Source organism: Zonotrichia leucophrys, chromosome 5 (assembly GCF_028769735.1).
Source record: "Zonotrichia leucophrys gambelii isolate GWCS_2022_RI chromosome 5, RI_Zleu_2.0, whole genome shotgun sequence".
NCBI lineage: Eukaryota > Metazoa > Chordata > Aves > Passeriformes > Passerellidae > Zonotrichia > Zonotrichia leucophrys.
Window position 1 is genome coordinate 55,078,006 of NC_088175.1, and position 16,781 is coordinate 55,094,786.

The 16,781-nt window shown below is 44.8% G+C and overlaps 1 protein-coding gene across 8 annotated transcripts in view; it reads left to right on the top strand.

Moving 5' to 3' along the window:
• MICAL2 (microtubule associated monooxygenase, calponin and LIM domain containing 2) overlaps window positions 1-16,781 on the top strand; it is a 219,064-nt gene that overhangs the window by 101,146 nt on the left and 101,137 nt on the right. The window contains exons 1-2 of one of the 8 annotated variants that reach the window (XM_064715720.1): window positions 1,775-1,812; window positions 2,655-2,872. The exons of 4 other annotated variants lie outside the window; for them this stretch is intronic. The gene's annotated coding sequence lies outside the window, so the exon portion shown is untranslated. Of the gene's footprint in view, window positions 1-1,241; window positions 1,436-1,754; window positions 1,813-2,654; window positions 2,873-3,077; window positions 3,206-16,781 lie in introns of those variants that run through there. 3 more of the 8 variants (XM_064715719.1, XM_064715718.1, XM_064715716.1) reach the window with 3 other exon arrangements.

The following is a 16,781-nucleotide window of genomic DNA, read 5'->3' on the forward strand; positions in this document are numbered from 1 at the left end:
TTTACAAGAATTTGAATAGACAGGCTTGCACATTTCAGGAAAGGGGGTGCTGCACATCACCAGCCACAGAGTGGGATCAATATCCTACAGCAGAGTTAGCAGGCACAGCTTTATACCAGCTAATAAGGCTGGATTGTTTTTGTAAGGACCATTCTTACTCCTTTTTCCTCTCCTTTCAATGCAGAACAGGCTAGGATTGAACAAAACAATTACAAAGCAGCCACAATGTTAAAAAAAGGGTCAGGAACTTGGTCCTGGGAAGGTGAGGCTGCTCTCTCCCTTTGTGCTTGTGTGTCCCTCACCTCCAAGGAGGGAGGGTGGGCTGGGATATCTCAGAGCCCCATGTAATGCCAGACTGGTGGCTCCTGATTAATGCTTTTTAGTCTAATCTTTTAACTGATGTGGGTTCATCTTAGCCCAGAGTGATTATCTCAGTTTGAGTATCTCAGTTATGTTTTCCTTTGGAGAGAGGTAGGTGTGACTGTGAATAAAGAATTTCTTAATTCTGGTTAAGTAACATCTAATGAAACATAATTTTTAAAGATGGTTGTGATAACAGTTCAGTGTGAATGATACAGTCATCTTTCAGCCACTTTCAAAGATCAAACAGTTAAGGACAATGAGTAAATACACTAATTATAGTTAATAAACAGCAAGGTTCCTGCTGGTCTTCATGCAGCCCCTGATGATGCAGAAAAGCTTTGGAAGAACTTGGCAGGAAAGGGTTATCTTTCTATGGACTTATTAATTCTTTCTGAGGCATGGAGGGACGATGACAGTTGTGAAGGTGAAGACATGTGGGAGACGAGTGCTCCCACATGTGCAAGCATCTTTCCTAACCAAAAAGGAACAGCTATCCTCAAGAAAGAGGTTTTGGAATATTTCCCAGTAGGGGCTAAAGTCTTTCAGACTTTATATTTCTGAGTTCTCTGACCCTCAGTGGTATAGCAGGAGTCCTAGTTGTATTGAATTGTACAGTCGAGAGCTGGGAAAATATATGTATTGTATAATTGTAAGTAGAACATGTAAAACCTGTTGCTGTAAGAAAAAAAAAAAGGGGGAAATATAGTAGGAGTCCTAGTAAAATATCTGTATTGTACTTGAATACCTGTATATAGGCCTTGCCCTGGTAAGTCCCAGTTGTTCTTGATGGGCTGCAGCTGTGGCTAATGAAGATAACTGGGATAAAAGGGGGTGGGCTTGGCCAGTCAGGGAGAGCCTGGAAGGAACTCTGACTAAGAAGCAGCAATGAGCAGAAGAAGAAGTCTGTGCTGTGAAGAACTGTCCCCAAGAAACATCACTGAGAATGTACAGGACTTTGGAAATATGATTGTGACAGTATGGGACGCTAGAAATATGAATACAACAACTGGTGAAGAGCTGTGGTACTTTGAGTCAAGGAGCTGTGACAGCCATAAGAAAACACCGAGAGAAGGTATGGGACTCTAGAAATCTTCTAGTATTGTAATTGTATATTTGTTAAAAGAAAAGGGGGAAGTATAGGTGGCCATTGAATCTTAGTATGTATTGTATAGGTGGTCTTTGAGCCATAGTAAAATCTATGTATTATATAAGTGGCCTATGAGTCTCAGTAAAATCTGTGTATTGTAGAAGTGGCCCTGCCCCAATCCTAGTTGTTCTAGATGGGCTGCAGCTGTGATGTCCTTAATTGGGCAGCAGCTGTGGCTAATGAAGATAACTGGGATAAAAGGGGGTGGGTTGGCTGGTCAGGGAGAGCCTTGGAGGAGCCCTGATGAAGATGCAGGAGCAACACTGCTGTGAAGGGCTGCATGTGAGAAAACCACCCAGAAGGTATGGGACTCTAGAACTATGATAACAACACAGTGGAAACTATAAAGACTTTGTAAAAATCATAGAAATATTATTTCTTTTATACACACATGCCCCTTTGCTAACTACAGAGCAGTTTTTTTTCCTGGAAGTTTGCCAAGAGGATTTTCTCATTCCTTGTTCTTGCCTTCCCCAAGGCTGCTAAAGACGATAGACTTTTAGATAACAGGGAAATAGTATGCACCATTATTTCTATATTCTTGCTTTTATCACTTGGAGGAGAAAGTACAGTTAATCTCCTGAAGTTAAATCAGCAGACAAACATATTGCAATTCAAAGTTAATCATTGAGTAAAACTTGGGTTCAGCCAAGCACAATGCAAAAAAACTAGAAGACAAATTTCAACCCAAATGAGAGATTTTCTACAACTACATTCTCGCCTTAACATCGACAAGTTATTTTAGAGAGCTGGCTAAACCGCTTGGGCCACTAGAGAGTTTGTTACATTCAGCTGTACGTGGATGAAAAGGACCACATTCACACTTGTTACCCAAAAAGCCGCTTCAAATTTGGCTCAGGTGGGAAAAAGGTCAGAGCTCAAGTCACGGCAGGCCAAGGGTCCTGCTGCCTTGCTCTGCCACAGCCTCCTGCAGCGCCTCTGAGGCGCAGCGACTGCGTGGCATGTGTCAAAGTATTTATGGCTGGCTGAGGTTACCTATAAAGCGGGCCTGCTGGGGCTTTTGCCAAGCCTTTAGGTTGGCAGGTATGGGCTTTAGCTCATTTTCCCTTTCTGCACTTCAAGTAATTCCTGATTGTTTTCCTTTGTTCCTCTTTTATACAACTTCACATCTGCCGTCAGCAAGATGTTACTGTCGATGGGAATTGGGAGTTACAGGGCCAGCGCTGCTAGCTGATCTTGAACTTTCTCCCCAGTGCTTTTCTGTTTGCCTGCAGACTGAAACCTTCTTGAACCTGCCGAATACGTGACAACCTTTACCCTTCTCCAAACCAGAACTTTAGCAGCCGAGAGGACGCGCCCCGGGCTCCCACGCTGTCCCTCGCAGCGCTTCCCCCATCGCAGGTGGGGCCGCTTCGTCCCGCTCGGGGCCCAAAACCACCGGGACGGCTGCGGGAAACTGCCCCCAGAAACAGCCCAGTGGAAACTGCCCTCAGAAACAGCCCCGCTCGGGGCGGCGGGGCACGCGCACCTTGCGCGGGGCTCAGCGCGCTCCGCCCGACTCGCCCGGGGCCAGGGCCGGGCCAGGGCTGGGGCCAGAGCCGGGCAGGGCCAGGGCTGGGGCGGGCGGGCCGCGGGCCCCGCCCCGAGCCCGGCGAGCCGTGCCGAGGCAGCGCCGGCAGCATGAGGAGCGGCGGCGCCGCTGCAGCCGCTGGGTCCGCGGGACAGGCGCAGCAGGTGCGGCGGGGCCGGGCGGGGAGGGCAGCGGGGCACGGAGCGGGACTCGCGGGCTGGCGCCGGGCACGGGGGTCCCTCCGAGGGCGGCCGGGAGGGACGGAGGAAGCGCCCCGAACCGGGCTCTGCTCCGCGGGCGGCGGCGCTCGGGGCCGGCCGGGCTGTGCCGTACCGTGCCGGGATGAGCCGGGCTGTGCCGTGCCCCCACCGGCGGGTCTGGGTGCGGCGCTCCCGGACGGTGGCACCGCGCTGGCTCGGACGGCCACGCAGGAAAAGTCAAAATAATCTTTTCGCTCTGTGAGTAGCGATTAAGGCAGCCGAGCGCCTTCCCAACATGTTACAACGCTGGAGCGGGGTATTAGTTTGGACGCGTCCTAATGAGTGTGTTAATCAGCGTAACATCCTTCTCTGCTCACCTTTTGGGGTAATTGAGAACGGCATCTGCTGAGTTTCTCTTTGCGCTTCGAAGTGTTTGTTTGTGATTGTCTTGTCGTGTTCACTCCGTTTTTCATGTCTAAATTCAGCATGTGGCTTGAATTCAGATAGCTGCCCCGTGGAGTGGTGATTGTACGTTTATTTGCCCCTATGCACGTAAGGTTGAGCCAGTATCGAAAAGATTTAAGTTCTTTCTCAAGTTTATTGAAACAGATCTGGAGGTCTCTGTCGTCTTTAAAAGCTGTTTACAATTGGCAACCTTGTTGGTGCCTTCAGCCAAAATGAGGTCTGAGCGTGGAAATGGAACTGCATTCTTGTACCTAAGGATGGTCCCTTGCAGGTCAAAACGTAGGCGTGTGGGCATGGCAGCGTGAACTTTTTTTCCCCCCCCTGCCTTTCTTTCTGCCTTTCTTTCCCAGCAGAGACCCTAAACCTTTCAGTAAGGTGCTGTCCTCTGCTGCCAGTCCCAGCTGGGGTGTAGCTGCCCCCGTCTCTGACTCTGCTTTTGGTTTTGAGGAAGTTCTTAATCTCTCTGTGACTCAGTGTTCTAATCTTTAAAATGGCTTAATAAGACTTGTCACGCTTGCCTCCCAGGGACATTAACATCTAATTGATGCTCACGAACTGCCTTGATCTGGCAGAAAAGAGGGCATCTTGCTTCCCTCTTTATTTCGCCACTTTATTTTGGGTGCTAATTATATTACATGGGTGGAAAACAGATTGGCTGACACCCGAACTGGAATTCATGTCTGTTATCATTGACACGGGCACTCTGTGTGCCCACTTATGCTTAGTTTGAGGTGTCCGGTGTTTCTCTAAAAACAGCGGGGTTTGTCCTTTCTGGAGGATGAGAAATTGCACTGAAGCAGCAACAGACTTTCGCTCCTAACTCTACACAGTTTTTTCTCTGTGTTTTATGAGGTCAGTAAAGGTTTTAAGAATTAAAACTGTTGACTCAACTCTCAGCATGTCCCTGATCTTAAATCTTGCTCCGCCTGAATCTTACCGTGGTCTCCGTTTTTGTCATGTTTTGCTTCTTTAGAAATAGAGGAAACATACAAATTTACATTTTATACTCTAAGGCTTGTATTTTCAAGCAAAGAACTGTATCTTTTTAACCGTTTTACTTGCGGCTCAGCGGAGTAATTAGCCACTTTACTCCCTTGATTTGAATCTTGCCCCATCTCCTCCTTATCGCTGCTGCCTTATCGGGTCTGTGTTCTGGGAGGCTGCTTTGTGACACGGCATTTGGCTCGTCCCTTTGGTTCACTTCTCCTTTTCACCATTGAGGCTGCAGAATTGTCCTTCCCCGTGCTGAATGGACCTGCAGCGTTGATACCTGGCAGCCTTGATGAACCTTGATCAACCAGCGCTGATACCTTTTAAAGCACTGTTTGATGTTTGCTGGTGCTGTTCTTTTCATGGTACTCGGAAAAAATATTGCAGCTGCATCTCAGAGTGTGTGTGTGGTGGGGGAATGAAGTTCTGCAGGGGAACTGAAGCATTCTTCATTCCACTTCTTCTTGCCGTGTGGTTTGCCACAAGTGATGTGACTTTGCCTGCCCTGTCTGTAAAATCAGGTGACTTTTTAACAAATTAGTAGAAAGGAAAGCATGTAAAAATGGGAAGTCGTCTATGTTTCACTGTGAATTTTTTTTTGCTTGTTTTTAATTAATTGCCCTGATATCAGGGTGGTGCTGTTTGTGGGGAGATCAGGTTTCCTTCAGTTTCGCCTAGAACCTAGACGGATGGTCTGAAAAGGTTTTGTTTTTATTAAGATGTGCTGAAGCAGGGTTTTCTAGTCTCCTGTCAATATCCCATTTTTTGTGGAGATGAGGAGCCTATGTTTTGGCTGGAGATGTTCTTTAAGTGTAAGAAACCAGAAAACAGAGGTGATTGCTCTCCACTTTCTTCATAAGTATGCTTGAAGTCTTTCACCTCTTTTAGCACATGTATCTGCTCCAGCTGTCTCACTGCTTGAGTATTTTATAACTAGTACCTTGAAAAGGGGGGAAAAAGGAAAAGCTTTGAAATGCTATATGTTTCCCATTGGAACTCTCCCGCGTGGCTGGTTCATTTGTTGTGACTGCTTGGTAACCTGTGTCTGTTTCTTTGCCTCCCTCTGCTTCCCCTGGTGTCAGCAGAAAAGCTCTCTTTTCCTCGTGGAAGAGGCTTTGCATCTGAAGGGCACGGTGTGTTTTGATTCCCTTAAAATGAAGACAATTTCAGGTGTCTGAAACTGAGATCTGCCTCCCCGTGGTCCTTCTGTTTTCTCAGCTTGCTTGCATGTTGGATCCAGAGTCAGGGAGCTACAGAAAGGCTGAGGGGCTGCTTTCTGTGCCTGTGCTGGCAGCCTGGCTTGCCTGCCTCTCTAGAATAGATGTGTACCTGTATAATAGGAATTTGGGGAGGGAGTTTTGTGTGTGAGCAAATTCTTGGCTGCACTTTCCCTGTTCAAGCTCTTTCTGTGTGAGGAGCCCATGAACTTGGAAAGCGCAGCCTCCTCTCTGTGTCAGGGAGGGCACACTGCTTGTTTCTCATCCCTGGCACCAGCTTTAGAGGTGTTTCTACAGCAAACTGAGCCTTTCAGAAGTGGTGTTAGTAGTTCAGGGTTCAGTAGTCTGATTCTGGAAAATATACATATTCTAAATTAAGGCTATTAAGCGTCCACTGATTCAGTGACTGTGCAGATAGGCAGTTAATATTGTATTGTGACACATTGTGGAAATTGCTGTGTTTATTTTTGACCTGGAGAAGATGACTAACTCTTTCATGTATGCCTAGTTACGTTTACAAGCAAGTAAAAACTTCCCCAAAATTATCTTTAGACTCCTAGTTCCATGAAAGGAAAAAAATTCGGACTTGTCCCTAAATTTGAGCTGTGTGTGGTGTCAAGCCTTCTTTCTGCTCTGGGTTGATAACCCTGTGTTCAGTGGGGGTTAGGTTTTCAGAGGTTTTATTTATCTCCTCCACATTTTTGTGGGCAGTTTACTGTGTGGGGAAAGGAACAAGAGCAACCCCATTCTGTGTTAGGAAAGGTAGGTGGTATCACAACACAAATTAGAAAGACATCACTGTGGTAGCTTATATTCAGTTAAATTCTGATTGTTCTTATTTCTATGTCCCAGTAACACTGATGTAATTCAGAGAAAACTTGAGTTTGTTTTTTCTTGCTTTTGGCCCCCTAGGGTTGGGATGGCAAAACCTGGTGAGGCAGGTGGTTTATGGAATTGTGTGATGGAATTATGTGGACTAGATTTAAACTTTTGTTCTTGGCTCTGGCCTCTCCAATTGCTGCATTCAGCCGAGGGGGCATTACCAATTCAGTTTTTAAAATCACTGGGCCTGGCATTGTGTTGTCGTGGAGTTTTAGCTTCCTCAAAAGCAGTTTCTTTGGATCTGTTAGTCCACCATAAATCCTTCTCAGACCTTTTAAGCTTGCAGCTTATTGCCTGTTTAGACTTCAGTAATGCCCAGAGGGGTGCTACAGTTCATAATTAATTCTCTGTTGCTGCCATCGCCAAGCATCAAAATAGAATTTCCAAAGCCATGCGAAATTTTTGTTGGGAATAAGCAGGGATGCTTTGTAATCAGCTTTAAATAGTCCTGTGGTAATTCATCAGACCTTAGACCACCCTTCCAGTACCAAAAGGGGCTACAGGAGAGCTGGAGAGGGACCTTTTACAGGGGCAGGTAGTGATGGGATGAGGGGTGATGGCTTTAAACTGAAAGAGGGAAGGATAAGCTATCAGGAGGAAATTCTTTGCTGTGGGGGTGGTGAGACACTGGAACCATGATATTTTTATTATATAGTGTTACTTTTAGAAGACTAAGGACATTAAAATACCGGATTCTGATAACATATTTTGCCATTTTCATACCTGAATAGGTGACTCCCATACCTAAGTGGAAGATTTTAAGTCTTCCAAGATTTTTTTTTTTCCTAGCCTGTGATGTGCAAATCATGTATGATGGAGTCCAGGGGGGGGAAAAAAAAGAACAATTTTGTTAACAGCAAAGCAGAAGGTGGAGCAGAAGACAAATTTTCCCCTCTCTTTGAGAAGACTCGTGTTTGGCAGATAGTGGAATTCTTTTTTTGCGTGTAATCGGATAAGAGTGTATTGCAAAGCCCATAATCTGTGTTATTGGCTGAGGTGAGCCCCATCTGTTAGTGGGTCAGGGATGTGCAGTACCCTTGCCCTCTAAACTCATGCACATGGGGAGCAGCACAGGGGGATTTACAGAAACAAGTGCAGGCTCTGAAGGCAGCTGCTAAAAGCAAAGGGAGGAATTCAGAACGGAATGCAGTGTTCTCTGCTGACACCCTTTCTAGCTCAGGAACCCTCTGGTTAAAGAGCTTTACAAGGTACCGGGTACTTTTTGGCTTCTGCTCATTCATGGTTTGACCTCCTTTCTTACAGGTTCACCCCTTGTACATGCTTGTTATCAGGCTGGTTTTTATTGATTGTCTTTGTGGCACCTTGTGCTGATCTGGGGAATAACTTAAAATGGTAAACTGAGCCGATTAGAAGAAAAAATGGGCTTGTGTTGGGCTTGACTTGGTGGTAAGTATGCAGTCAGTGCTAATCGCCCCCATGTCATCATTCACCCCAGCTGTGGGTCAGACACAGGATCTGCTGTGCACCTGAATTGCCATTGCTCTGCTCCTTGCAGAGGCAGTGAAGGAGTGAGCATGCTGACACAAGAGCTGACTTCTCCAGGTCTCATTTCCATCCCAGGTGAACTCAAAGAACTTCTGATGGAATGTGATATCTGGGCTTGGATAATTCATGTGAATGAGTTCTCATTCAGATCTGATCTCCTGGCCTTCTGCTTGGTATTTGATTTTCCCCTTTCTCTGAGTGCTACAAATTCCTATGGTTGCCACCAATGCAGACAACTGTTTCTGTCAGTTCAGAAATTTTCAGTAATTATATGGCTGTAGGGACAAAAGAATATTGAAGTTTGGAGCCACTTTTAAGATTCCAGAGTGTGAATGCGGAGTGTAGGTTCCTCCCATTTCTATCTATGGATTTTGAAAAGTAACAGCTGACACTCCTGTGTACAGTATTTGTGTTCAGAACATTCATGTGCTTGACTGAATGTCAGAAACATGCACATGGTTAAGGCTTGGACACAAGCTCCATAAATATGAACTATTAGTGCATTCAAAAATTGAGTTTGTGGATGTTATCAAATACCTCTTGCTGTACTCTCAGAAACTCTGCCTTTGCACCAAGTCAACATTAGATGTCCCAAAGGAAGAGCAAAGCTTGTGTAGAGAGCTGAATACATGACAGTGAACCTGTTCAGACAAAAGAAACCATCTTTATGTTGGGGGGCTGTGTATGAGAGGGAAGAGGGGCAGGGTGGATAATTTTATTTTCTGGAAGTGAACAGCACAGATTTTTCAGTGCACCAAATAGGTATCACTCTGTTTGTGACCTGTTTCCTTGTGAAAGTGTCGAGGAGCAGGGACTGGATTAATCTGTTGCCTGCACTGCTGGCCCACAGCCCTGTGTGATGCTGCCCTGCCACGGTGTATAAATAACCCTGTGTGGCAGAGAGAATTGTGCAAATATTCCCTGGTGTGCTGGGCCTTGTCCTGGCTACCTGGGATTGTCTGAGCTGCAGCACAGCGGTGATGGGTTATACAGCAATGGCTCTTTGGTGATGGAGTGACAAAACTGGCTTTTGTCTTTTCAAAAAAGAAAAATGCTCACAAGTTTTTTCCTTTAGAAAAGACACTTCATAGGATTTGGGGGACTTCACGTTAAACTTAAGGATAGCCAATTGGACAGAAGCTAAAAAGTCTTACTTGAGCAATTTACTAGGAAAAGAAGAAAGCAACGAATTGCTTTGGTGAGGTGTTTTACTAAAAGCAAGAGCTCTTTGCACTTGGCTCGGTTTTTCTTCGTAAAGAGTTTTGTTATTCTGCCTTTTATTAAAACTTTTTTGTTTCCAACGCTACCACAGTATAGTAGGAGTCCTAGTAAAATATCTATTATATTTGAATACCTGTATATAGGCCTTGCCCTGATAAGCCCTGGTTGTTCTTGCTGGGCTGCAGCTGTGGCTAATGAAGATAACTGAGATAAAAGGGGGTGGGCTTGGCCAGTCCGGGAGAGCCTGGAAGGAGCTCTGAAGGACTCTGAGAGAAGGCTTTCCTCCTGGCTTCCTTCCCACCTGGGAATGAAAAGTCACAGTGAAGCATTAACCTCTGTGTATTTATGTGGAAGAAGGAGGGCCACAAGGTTTTATCTCGCACTTCCCTATGCAAAAATGCAGAGGGCAATGTTATTTTCTCTCTCTGTGTTTTCTTTTTGACTGAGGAAGGAGTTGTGGTTGTTGGCTGAATATGTTCACACAGAGGGCTCCAGGATTGCAGAGTGCATGCACTTAGAGGGTTCCGGCAGAATTTCTGATGCTATTTCATGACAACTGCAGAAGCTTGACACCTTAATGCCCTATTTATGCATTTAGGTATGGACCACCACACCTGTCTATAGCTACTTGTTCAGCTCCTACCTGACTTAATGATTGATGGTAATAGTAACTTGTGTGTAGAAGCATCTTGAAACTCAGTTATGGAATCAAAGCATGTCTTCCCAATTATTTTGTTTCTCAGGCATTAATAGAGACCAAAAAGAACTATATGGCTGTTTCAGAGCAAGGTGAGATATTTTTGTGTATTGTTCACAATACTCTTCCCTTGCAGAGGTTAGTCCAGGGTTCTGCCTGACACGCAGTAAAGCACATGAATAACTTAATGCTGCATTTGACAGAGTTCTTGGCTCAGCTTTTTCTAAGGCAGCACCTGTATGCATCCTTCAGGATGGTCAGGTGGTTCTGGAGAGCAGTGTCAGTGTGAAACTTCTGCCTTTTGTTGTAAAGTTTTGTGGATTCTGACCCAGAATTTGATAGGATACATGTCTGTGATGCAATTTGGCTCATTTGAAATCTCAAGCCCATAGAACTACAGCCACTGGCTTCTGAAAACCAGCTGTGAAATTATCTGAGTGTCTCTCTTAGTTCAATAATTTCCAAGATAAATGCAAGAATAACATACATAGTATAGCAGATTGACATTTGCACACAAGATTTAATTTCGAGGTAAATATTAATGCAGATATATCAGAGGGTTTTTTTGCCTTAATAGTTCTAGTGAACAAAGAATGTGAACCACTGGTTTTCAGTTTGATTTGCCCTACTGAAGTAGCAAAGGATGGCAGGGTTTTCCTTGCCTCTCTCCCTAATCGGTTGTTATCCAGCTGGTAGGCCAACCCTCATGCAAAATTTATTGGAAGTGTGAGCAAGAGAGAGTTATTGGGACTTCTACAAAGCCAACTTAGTTCATGACTTTGCCCAACTTCCCTGCTGGGTTTCATGAGGCAGTGTAAGGTTGTAATCAGCCTCTGGTGAGTTCATGGAAGCCATCACTATGTTAGTTTTAATAACTCTTTCCTCTAAAGAAAAAAAAAATGCGCTTTTGTTATACTAAGAGGCACCTCATGTTTTCAGTCCAAATTTTCTACATTTCTTTTGGGTTTTGTGTGTTGTAAAATATTTAGCTGGGATATTTTGCCAGTCACAGAGCTGAAATAAGTGCGGTTTTTTTTTAAATTTTGGAGGAGAAGCTGAAGTCAAACAGTGTTTTCTTCCTTTTGGCTGATGATTCTAGTATGAGTATAATGGTGATCCTGATTTCTTCAGGAAGAATATGCAGAGCAATGAGTGCTTGTCTATTTTCTGCCAGGTCTGGGGAATTTAAAATGAAAACGAATAGATTATTTTGGACCTCATGGCTAGAAACTAGTATTGGCAACACAATTAGAATGAAGGCAAAAAAAGTAAAATTTACATTAATTATTTAATTACCAAACAGATCTGTATTCACATGGAGAATCTCTGTTAAGTGTATATGCATTTCCTTTCTATTTTTTGTCAACGGAATCCACATTTGATATTTCTTACTTGATAAAGTTTAATCTTAAAAAGAGTATTTGTAGCCACTGTCCTGTGTGAAGAGTTGTTTTTGTTTTGCGTCTTGTGATATGTTGGCTTTTTTTTTTTTACTATTATTATTCATAAGGTTTCTCAAGCTTCATTTGCAGTGCTGTGGCTTTGCCGTATTCGCGGGTCCGTGGGAGGGGGAGGTAAGGAGCAATTCCCTTTCTTCCAGCCGGGGATTGGCATAGGCGGTGTGTGCTTAGTCATGCGCTGTGCTGATGGCAAGTTTCGCTTGGCACGCCCTGGCAGGGGCAGTCCCTGCCCTGCTCTCAGCAGAGCCATCCCCTCCCTGCTGCAATTGTAGATGACTGGCTTGTTTTACAGCGCTGACACTGTAATGATGACCTTGCCGGTGCCCAGGAGAGGTGGAGACAGCTGAGGTTTTTGCTGGTATTGCATGTTTGGAAATTTCACTAGAGGTGCTGTGACTTGAAGGTTTTGGTCAGTGTCACTTACAAGGCTGTTGTGAACTTCTGTCACAAAGTGTCAGAGTGGCACTGAGACTTAGGCTAAAGGTTCTTCCACCCAAATTCTACTTTAATTGCTCTTTGAGTTTCTTTGCCTTTCCCTGTTTCTTTTCTCCCCTAAGCCTGTATTCTAGATTATGTTCTTATCACTGTTGACTAAACTTCCAGCAGTAAAATTGTCAGCTTTGAGCTGTGAGGTGCACCAGTGAGTGCAGCCTTGCAGGGTTCAGAAAAATAGGGTGTAGGCAAGAAAGGGGATTTGTGTAGGTAGCTGTTGCTAAAATCCGTCTGTCTGGGAGTGCAAGGACGTTGTATTTATTGTATTTAACCCCAGAAGTGTCTGTGCCTGTGCAGTCACAGTGTGTCAGAGCTGGGCGCGCTCTTCCCCCTCATCACTGTTCCTCACATTTGTTATGCTCTTATGGGCACATGTGTAAGAAATGTCAACCGAGTCATTATTGGGGTGGATGTTCTTCCAGCAGGTGTTTTAAAGGCAAAATTTCAAGTCTCTGAACAAAAAGAGACCAAATTGCCAGTCAAGAATTTATAATGAGGAAATGGGTGAGCCCTTTCTCTTTGATCCAGAGCAGTTCTCTTTCCTGACACCCCTGTGTCCTGCTGCAGGTACATGAAGGCAGTTTGGCAGCCAAACTGCTGCACCAGTCAGGGTTAGTGTGCAGGGACTGCCCTTGAGATGGAGCCTTTCATGTTGCTTCTGCATGAAAAGGCAGGTGGGTTTGATATTTAACAATACACCACAGTCATGTTGTTTAATCTGCTACAAAATTCAGACATCTGCCTTTCTGAGCAGCTGTAGCAGGTACATGCAGTGCCTCTTCCAGATTCAGGTTTTATTTTAGATTTGTCTAGATTTCAACTCCGCAGAGGTGAGCAGAGGTGCCCAGGGTGTTTCCTCTCCCAGTCCAGCACTTGCAGACCGGGAGTGGTGAAGCCACATCAGCAGTGGCTGTGCTGGACGTCCTTGTTGTGATCCTTGCCCCTGCCTGCCGGGCTGTGCCTTAAGCAGATTTACTCAGCTGACCTTTTAACCTGCTGGAGATGATCAGAGCTCTGCCCTAAGAGCTGCCAGACCAGACAGGGTGGCCCTGCCAGCAAAGGTAAAGGAGCCAGCACCTAAGTGCAGCTGCCCCAGCAGCAAGAATTTGGGCTGGAAGGGGCCTGTGCAAAGCTGTCAGCTCCTGTTTTTGGAAAGCAAGGGTGCTCTCTGCCTGGTGCTGTGCTGACCTGAAAATACCGAGGTGAACTGTTCGTGTGCTGCCATACCCTGCCTGCCAAGATGCCTTGGGGAAATGGGCTCGGCAAAAGTTGATTCGTAATTAGATGATATGCTGGATATTAGGAATCCGACAAAGTGCTGCCTTCTGCACTTTTTTCTAGCAATCTCCCTTAGACTCTAGCAGCATAAGCAGCCAACTCAACATTTGTAACTTCCCGATGTGCCAATTGGAGCAGCACACATTCAGTGGGTCAGAAGCCCCTTTTTATCCTGTTTTTTGTCCCTTTGGATTGGTTTCTGTTTGGATCCTTCATTTGCATGAAGGTTTGAGGTGCTGCATTGGCCCATTACCGTTCTGTCCAGGCTGGCTCGTTTCACTGGGGGTGGTGTGCTTTACTTAGGTGTAATATGGTATATTGAGTACCCTGTTTCTTGTAACTATCCTTTTAACCCTTTTACAATATAATAACCACACTAACAGTACATGCTTAACGATCTATCAACTGTTTTACAACAGTTTTTAACCTATTTTTAACAAATTTGTACCTCTTTGCAATTTTTTTAGTCTTCTTTTATGCAAACCTATGGCATCTTTTGCCCAGTGAAGAAAACAGGATTCTAGCACTAAGAGCTTGTCCTGTCAATCACAGAAAGCTAAGAATGAACTATTCTGGATGTTGTTGGCTTATGGATTGGGGTATGTGGTAAGCAAACCCTTGGCTGCCAAGGCTTTTGGGGTTTTTCTGTGTGTTACCTTGTGCTGCTCCCCCAGGCAGGGCACTGGTTGTGCTCTCTGGCAGGACTGGTGGTCGGCAAAGGGCAGAGGTGGAAGAGCCCTTGCTGTGTGTGGTGGAGGGAGGCAGAATTCTGATCACGGAGGACAGATAAACCATCAAATGAAATGCAGAAAAAGTTTCTCCTGTGGAAGGCTCCACGTCATTAGTGGCAGCAGGAGCGCTGGAATAGGTGCTCCCAAGCCAAATCACTGTAATATTGCCTGGACCTGTGTGTGTGTGGTTTTAAACAGGCAGTTTGAGGCAGCAGGTTAATCTGCCAGGAGAGGAGCCCATTCCCCACAGGCACAGACTGGTCTGTGTGATGGGTCCAGTTTGGAAGGAATTGCCTGAAGTTGATAACATCAGTGGAGAAATCAGTCTGGCTGATTTCTGATGCTCAGTCTGGCTTTGGTAGGAGCAGGAGGGCTGAGAGCCCTGCCCAGCCACACCAGGAGCAGCACCAAGGGACAGGGATGTTCTCAGCCTGTGCTGGAGGATTTGAACTTCATGGGCTTCACGGTGCTCTGTGCTGGCAGGAATGAGGGCAGGGGTAAAACCTCTCATGTTGTACCTTAAGGAAATGGGCTGACTCAGTGACTGGTGCCATCAGTTCCAGACTTCCTTTCATAAGGTTTTCTGATTTAGAAATGCATTATGAAAATACCTGGCATATGAGCTTTTTTTTAATTGTTATGTTTTTTTTTACTCTTGTTACTGGTGTGAGCGTTTTCTTTGAAGTAGTATCTATCTATGGTATAACTTGCACACAAAATAAAGCACTGTTTCTTGAAAATGTTGTTTCCAGAGCTGATATTAATATCCTTTAATGTTCACCTGAGATTTAGTTTTTCTGTTGACTCAATTTTTTTTCCCTTGGTGTGGGTGAGCTCATAGTGTGTAAATTGTATCCTTTTGGACCTGGTGTGCCAACTGTCCCAAACTTTTTTTTATGCAGTATATCACTGACTTGTTCTCTTTGGTACTCCAAGTAGCAGTTCCAAGCAATTGTTGGGGGAGGATAAAATATATTAAAAAGATCCCTATCTGGGTAGAAAAGCTGAGTTTTTGTGCTGTTTTCATGTGTTTGTGAGCTCCAAGGATGTCCTTCTTTTGAAAGACACTGCAACAAAGTCTGTTCTGTGCATATGGCTTTTGGGGCACTGGTTGTGTTGGTCTTTAATCACACTGGGAATACAGCATTAGGGCATTAGCCAACTCCTTATTCCTAGTAAACTAAACCTTGATAACTGGAGCATAGATAAAGATCTGGTTACACATTTCAGTGAAATAAAAGCAATACTGTTCACCTGCATGCAGAAGAGAGGGAGAAATTTGTACTAATATAGAAACAGAATGAAGTTCAAGGCAACATAAGGTCTTGGGCTCAGTAACAAAACGTTTTTAAAAAATCATATTTGTAAAGTGGAGAACTAAACAGTATTTCTTATGTCTAGATAGTTTAGATTCACACATTATTCTCTCCGTCCTTTTTTTGAAGGTCTGTTCTCCTTCTTGGTCTATCAATTGGGGAATACTAAAGTTCTTGGAGCTATTTATTAAGGGACTGTAATAGTGAAACACATCTTCGGTGTCTTCAGTTGGTCTGCTTTGTGTAGGTACATTGGATGAATGAGTTCTGGGTTTCCTGATCAGCAGTTGGATAAAAACTTCCCGTGTGCTGAACATCCCCATTCCCCAGTCCTGGCCCTTGGCAGAGCAGGCACAGTGAGGGAGGAATGTGATGCCCAGGGGATCAGCTAAAGCAAAACCAGCTTGACCCAAAACGTTTTCTGCAAACCACTTGCCTTCCTAAATTGTTGTTTTCTCTAACAAAGCCAGTTCTAATCAGCACCTTGGGTACTGGGCACTCTGTGAACCCAGAACCAATTAATCCCTTCCCTTTCTGAAAATTACAGGCTCTTTGAGAGTTGGGGCGCCGAAGCAGCTTCAGCTCTGCCTTCCTGTAGCTGTAGGGGGAAATGTGATGCCTCTTATCTGCTCTGCCCTGAAAACACCACGCTCAAGTGAGCACCGTGCAGTCACACATGGCAGCATTTCAGGATCCCCAATCAGCTGTGGCTGCTCCACATAACCTCATGGCAATAAATGGGAATGAAGTGGCTGTGCTGCCTCAAAACTTCCTGGGTCTGTGTGGCATGCTTGTGATGTTTCTGCACTTACACAGGCTCAGCTCTTTAAATGCCCTGTTCACGTTGCCTTTCAGGTATGTGTGTTGATGCTAGCCACAGATGCTTTCACTGAGAGATTTTGGCTCTTCTGCGCAGTAAAAGGAATGTTAGGACTAGATGACAGTGAGAAAAGGAGCCTTTTAGAAAAAAAAAAATCCACATTGTCCTTTGCCTTAGCACTTTACAAGTGCTTGCATTCTACAATGTCTGCCCATTTACATGCAGTGAAATACAGGTGCATGATAAAGTGAGTTTTCCAAATGAATGGATGACTAATGAAGAGCAGGATGATAACGTCTACATATTACAGCACACGTCATTCAGTTTGGGAGGTGACTGGAAGCAAATGGCCATTGTTGCATAAAAACTTCAATAGAGAAGGTGCAACCTCTGACCTTCAATACTGATAGGACTTACATAGAGAAAAACTTTGGGCAGTGTGATGAACAGTTATGATTAAGAAGT